Source organism: Phascolarctos cinereus, unplaced genomic scaffold (assembly GCF_003287225.1).
Source record: "Phascolarctos cinereus isolate Bilbo 61053 unplaced genomic scaffold, phaCin_HiC Scaffold_9;HRSCAF=440, whole genome shotgun sequence".
In the NCBI taxonomy this organism is placed as follows: domain Eukaryota; kingdom Metazoa; phylum Chordata; class Mammalia; order Diprotodontia; family Phascolarctidae; genus Phascolarctos; species Phascolarctos cinereus.
The window spans coordinates 177,525,473-177,532,390 of NW_027556402.1; the positions used below are offsets into that span (position 1 = coordinate 177,525,473).

General features: G+C 38.0%; 1 pseudogene; it reads right to left on the reverse strand.

Moving 5' to 3' along the window:
- Positions 1 to 3,092: 3,092 nt before the first annotated feature.
- LOC110213271 (small ribosomal subunit protein uS11 pseudogene) lies at positions 3,093 to 3,546 on the reverse strand (annotated as a pseudogene).
- Between the last annotated feature and the right edge of the window lie 3,372 nt (positions 3,547 to 6,918).

The following is a 6,918-nucleotide window of genomic DNA, read 5'->3' on the forward strand; positions in this document are numbered from 1 at the left end:
TGCGATATGAAGCACGGTCTAATGCTGGCTGAATATAGTGAGTTGCATGAATACCTCATTTGGGGACAGAGACAAGATGGTGGAATAAAGGCAGTAACTCACTTGAGTTCTCCCAAATTTCCTTCCAAACAATTTTAAAATAATGCTGCAAATTGAATTCTGGAGTGGCAGAAACAACAAAAGGTCAGGTAAAATTATGTTGCAGCCCAGGACAACTTAGTAGGTTACTAGGTAAAATCTGTTTCATGGCAAGGAGGGAGGCATTTGCACTTGGAGTTCAGTGAAGGCTGCTCAGGTCAAGTGAAGCAGGGCACCATCATCAGGGCTCAGAGATGGCTAACTCACTTAGCCAACAAAACTGAATATAATCCTTCAGGTGGAAAATGGGCATTCAATGAAATAGAGGACTTTCAAGTATTTCTGATGAAAAGATCAGAGCTGAATAGAAAATTGGATTTTCAGATAATGATGCATAAAAAGGCAAACCGGAAAGGAAAATCTTAAGGGATTCCAAAAAGATTAAACTATTTACATCCTACATTGGAAGATGATACTTGTAACTCCTAAAAACTTTCTTATAATTAGGGCAATTAGAAGGAATATACGTAGACAGAGGACATGAGTGTGAGTTGAATATAATGGGATAATTATCTAAAAATATAATGAAAAGAAGAGAAAGAGGAATGCACTGGGGAAAAAGGAAAGTGGGAGGTAGAATAGTGTAAATTATCTGAAAGAAAAGAGGTACAAAAGAGTTTTTACAGAGGAGAGGAAGATGGGAGAGGTGGGGAAGTATGAACCTTTCTCTCATTGAAATTGCCCCAAAAAGGGAACAGCATACACACTCAGTTGGGTATAGAAAACTGTCTTAACCTACAAGAAAGTAGGAGAAGAAGAGAAGAGAAGGGGGGAACAGATAGAAGGGAGAGTGGATAGGGGAGGTAAAAATCAGAATCAAAACACTTATGAGAATGGACAGAGTGAAAGGAGAGAAAGAGTAGGGGAAAATAGGATGGAGGGAAACACATATTAATCATAACTGGGAAAAAATTGCAGCAAGTTTCTCTGATAATGATCAGATTTTCAAATATAGAGAAAACTGAGTCAGATTTATAGAAATAAGAACCATTCCTCAATTGAATGGTTCAATTGTTCAATGGTTCAATTCAATTCAATAGTTCAACCTCAAATAGTCAAAGGATATGAACAGGCAGTTTTGAGAAGAAGAAATCAAAGATACCTATAATCATATGAAAAATACTCTAAATCACTATTGATTAGATAAATGCAAATTAAAACAACTCTACCAGATTGGCTAAATGACAGAAAAGGAAAAGGACAAATGTTGGAGGGGGTATGGGAAAATTGAGATACTAATATACTGTTGGTAGAGTTGTAAACTGACTCAACCATTTGGGTGAGCAATTTGGAACTATGCCCAAAGGTTCATAAAACCACACATACCTTTGACCCATCATTATTAGATCTATATCCCAAATAGATCAAAAGAAAAAAGGGAAATGACCAGTAAGTGCAAAAATATTCATAGTGGCTCTTTTTGTGGTGGCCAAGAATTAGAAACTGAGGGGATGCACATCAATTGGGAAATGGCTGAATAAGTTGTGGTATATTATTTCAATAGGATGCTATTTTGCTATAAGAAATAACAAGGAGGATGCTCTCAGAAAAACCTGGAAAGACTTATATGAACTGATGCAAAAGAATGTGATAAGAACCAGGAGAACATTATGCACAGTAACAGCAATATTGTATAATGATCAACTGTGAATGACTTAATTATTCTTAGCAATACAATAATCCAAGACAATCCCAAAGGACTTACACTGAAAAATGCTATCTACCACCAGAGAAAGAATGGATGGAGTCTAAATGCAGATAAAATAATACTTTTAACAACTTTCTTTATTTTTCATTTTTGTTGTTGTTCTATGTTTTCTTTCACAACATGGCTAATATGGAATATGTTTCGCATGACTGCCCATTTATAACTTATATCAAATTGCTTGCCTTCTCAATGAGTGGGGAGAGGAGGTAGGGAAGACAGAAAATTTGGAACTCAAAATTTGAAAAAAACAAATTTTAAAAATTGGTTTTGCATGTTATTATAAAAATAAAATATGAAAACAATTTAAAAATGAATGCTTCTTTCAACTTTCTACCTACTAAGTCATAGATAGGTTGTGATTTGCATTGGTGGAAAGAGTTTCTATACTGAGACTTCTATGAGCTAAATATGATATTGGTGTATTATATGATGATACTAATAGTGAATCTTTGTCATCTACAGGAGCCATTCTGAAAATTTCCTGCATTTTTTTTATTGTATGAACTAATCTAGGTGATTATCTACAAGTCAAAAAATTATTAAGCACTTACTATGTGTCAGGCACTATGATAAGTGCTACTGAAATAAAGAAGGTTAAAGGAAAGAGGTACAATATTTTATTAAACTTTCAAGAAGCTCACGATTTAATGGAAAAGTTCACAAGAAAACTATGTACAAACATGATATATACAAGAAAAATTGAAAATATTCACAGAGGGAAAGCACTGGTATTAAGGGGGACTGGAAAAGGCTTTTAGATAAAGTGGCATTTTAGTTGGAACTTGAATAAAATCAGGGAAACCAGGAGATGATAAAGGAGAGAATTTCAGCCATATACAACAGCCAGCAAAAATTCATGGAGATGGGAGATGGTCTGTCTTGCATGAAAAACAATGAGGCCACTGTCACTGGATAATAGAATTTGTGGAGGGAAATAAAGTGTAAGAAGCCTGGAAAGTTAGGAAGGGGCAAAGTTAAAAAGGGTTTTAAAAGCCCTTCAGAGGATTTTATATTTGATCCTGGAAGCAATAGATCGCTACTGGAGTTTATTGAATAGGAGGATGTCATAGTGAGACCAGTGGTTTAGGAAGACAAATTTTACTTCTAAGTAGAAGACAAAATGGAATAGGGGGAGATTTGAGTTAGGGGACCAAACAAAATGCTATCATGTTTGGTTTTTGTTTGTTTTGTTTTCATTTTCCCATTGTGACACTTTTATTGACAACAATAATCCAGCAGATAATATTCACAGATAGCAATCACAGCGACCATCCTTTCTGTGAGTATTGTCAGAGGGGATTGAAGTGACATTGTCAATCCGTCCAATCTTCATTCCAGAACGTGCCAGGGCTCTCAGGGCAGACTGTGTGCCAGGGAAGGGGTCTTAGTCTATTCCCCCCTGTGGCCCGAAGTTTGATGTGAAGGGCAGTGATGCCTAGTTCTTTACATCTCTGGGCAACATCCTGAGTGGCCAACAGAGCAGCATAGGGAGAAGATTCATCTCTGTCAGCCTTGACCTTCGTCCCACCAGTCACTTGGCATATGGTTTCTTTGACAGAGAGATCAGTCACATGGATAAAGGTGTAGTTGAAGGAAGCAAAGATATTGCAGACACCAAACACATTCTCTCCCTCTGCAACTTGAGGTCCAAGACTGATGACCTGCTCTTCCTTCTTTTCCTTCCTCTTGCGAGGTGCCATTTCTGCTCCTCCACTTGTGCCGCCAACACTGGAAAAAGCCATATTTATTTTTAATGAATAGTGTTGTATAGGCACATGTACTAAGTTTATACCCTTCTCTATGAAGAATCAATATTCTTTCCCATTTCAACCTCAGCTTCACACGTGGAGTTATCAATGACTATCTTCCTTCACTACAGGGAGCAATTAGCTCCCAGCAATGAAAGGCAAGAGGTAAAAGTGTGAAAGGGTTAAAGTGAATTACTTCTAGTGATTATCTGTAAATACAACATTCTATTGGAGGAGGTGGCAGGGGGAAGGGAGTGAAATTCAGGAAAAGGTGAAAAAAAGAACACTCATCTTCGATGTACCATAGAACACATCTATATTGAGGAATGGAAGGGCAGAAATCCTTATAGAAGGTCTTTATGCAAGGCACTTCAAAGGAATGTACTGAAAATACAATAAAAAAATTCACTGGGAATATTAGCCAAGAGCTAAGCTTGTCCAAATAAGAGAGTTTTCAATTTGTTCTTGAAAGTCTCTAAGGAATGGGCAGTTCTAATAGCAGATAAAAAAAGAAAGTTTGAATGCAGCTGAAGAAAATATTCCTGCCTTTGTTGAATTAAGTTGCACAGAGGACACTACAGGAAGGTGAGTCCCTGGAGGGGAAAGGTACAAGTACATGGCACTTGAGGTGAAGGTACTCTAAAAAGAAATAAAGCCCTAAAGTATAGAAATACCTGACTATTTGGACCGATGGTGAGAAATGAACATAGAATGCCATTAGGAAAGATGGCAATACACAAAGGATGGAGAACAAACATATTTATACATGAGCTAAAGTCAAACCAAATATCCATAGACCAATGATAATTTATTACAAGGGTCACTCTCTCAGGTTTCAATAATAGTTTATCCAATAATAAGTTATCTGGCTATGAGTTTTTTAAAATTTGTTTTGTTTTGTGGACATCTTGCTGTTTTTGTCATTTGTTTCATTTTTTTGTATTTTTGCTTTGTTTTGTTTGTTTGTTTTTAATGTAGCACCAAGCATCTGCTATCCAAGCATCTGGAACATATGAGTTAAGTGTATACAATGTTCTCTGAATGTAAGAGTTGGTTCATAAATGCTGTTGAGTTTATAATGGATTACATTTTTCACTTTTTAATCTAAGGTATGACATTTTGAAGCTTAGAAAAGATTCATGGAACTGGAAAAAAAAAGGAATTATTTATAGTAGTTCAGTGATCTCCAAGGCAGCTATGTGGTGCAGTGGATAGAATGATGGACCTGGAGTCAGGAAGATTCATATTCCTTAGTTCAAATCTGGCCTCACACATTTACTAGATGTGTGACCTTGGGCAAATCACTTAAGCCTGTTTGCTTCAGATTCCTAATTTATATAATGATCTGGAGAAGGAAATGACAAACCACCCCAGTATTTTGCCAAAATACCCCAGTGGGGTCATAAAGAGTTTGACATGATTGAAACAACTAAACAAAAGCAAAAATGATCTCAGAATGAAGCTATTAGTGTCAGTAACATTTTAAATTACCTGTATCAGTTGGCAGAACCAGAACTAAGATTTTTTTTTCTTTCTTCGGTAAGTAGCATGAAATATACCTTCAGCTAAGGTTGGGTGGGATTGGTGCTATGGACGGGCAAGATGAAATGTTGCTTTACTTAAGGGGAGCTAGAGATTCAGGGACAACTACTGGGGAAAGAATCAGAGCAGGTTGGGTGAGGGAAGAGCTCATACCAGTTTGTCATCTGATAGCCTTCTATTTTAACTAATTATGTGTTAAGAAGTTGATAAGCTCACTTGTTTGTCTTATGCTGAAAGATTGTTTATATTGTCAGAGCCCTCTGCATTTGGTACCCTAGGAAAGTACCTCAGTTGTTATGATGACCATGGTCATGAGCCTGTCAATTTGATATCATATTGATTATGCCAAAATATATTTGAGTATCTATTTCTGAATATTAGTAATAGTACATGTGGATACAGAGTATCATTATGGAATTACAATAGAGACTCTAAAATGGAGAGGATAAAATCAATGTTTACTAACTGGCTTTCCAAAAATTCATAACATAGTTTTAATGCATTATTAACTTTTGCTTCATCATTTTTTCAAGTCTAGATAACTAACAAAACAAATCAAGCTCTGAGCTGTAGCATTTGGCAATTTCTGAGACATAAATGCCTACACTGAAAATTTAATGATCTCCCTAATATACACAAAAGCTAAGATTGCCACAATGTCTTTTAGGTGGCATGTAACTGGATAATCAGAAGAAAAAGATAGGATATTCGACTTCTAGGAGCCAAGATGGCAGAGTGAGCAATAAATAACTGTAACTCTCCTGTATTAACCTCCAAACAACCATAAAAAAGCACCCCCAAACAAATACTGGAACAGAAGGACCCGCAAAAACATGGGGTAAAAAATCTTTTAGCCCAAGAAACTTGGAAGATTGGTAAGAAAGTTCTATCTCACACAGGCAAAAGGGGAACACAGTCTGGGACAAAAAGCATCCCAGCAAGCCAGCAGCAAGCCCCACCTCAGCAAACCGATAGGAGATCCTGAGCCCCAGTGTGGTGGAGGAGGCAAATGCCAACACCCGGGCCCTGCCATGTGCCTTAGCATAGCCAGGGGAATGGGCAGACTTCAGCTCCAAGAACCATCCCCTGCTTCAGTGTAGCCCTGAGCACCTAGGCATCCTCCAGCAGCCAGACCCCCACAAGCCTCAATACAGCCCTGGGCAAACATGCAGCCTCCAATGGCCAGACCTCCATGTGCTTCAGTGTAGCCCCAGGGAAATGAAGAAACACCCCACAAGCCTCAGTACACATCAGACACTACCACTAAGACCCCTGCTCAGCACCAGGTAAACTTCAAGACCCCTGCAGCCTCCTGCAATGCCAGCTGCCATAAACCCCACCCCAGCAGCACAGCATCAGACACGAAGATCCTGTGTGGGCCTCAGGGCAACATCAGTGCAGGACCAGATAAAAAGCCAGGACCTGTAGCCATTGGCACAAGAAACCTGAGACAGTGCCCCTTCCACCCTGGGATCAGAGCTCAAATTAAAAAAAATAGGAAAAATGCTAAAAAATAGATGAGCAAAAACAACAAAAAACGAATCTGACCGTAGAAAGTTATAATGGTGACAGGGAAGACCACGACACAAACTCAGAAGAGGGCAACAATGTCAGAACACCTTTGGGCAAAACCCTAAAGAAAAAATGAGAAGTGGTCACAAACCCAAAAAGAAGTAATGGAAGAGCTCAAAAAGGAGCTTAAAATGATATGAGAGGGAGTAGAAAAATTGGGAGAAGAAATGAAAGCAATGCAAGAGAATTATGAAAAAAAGGTCTACAGCT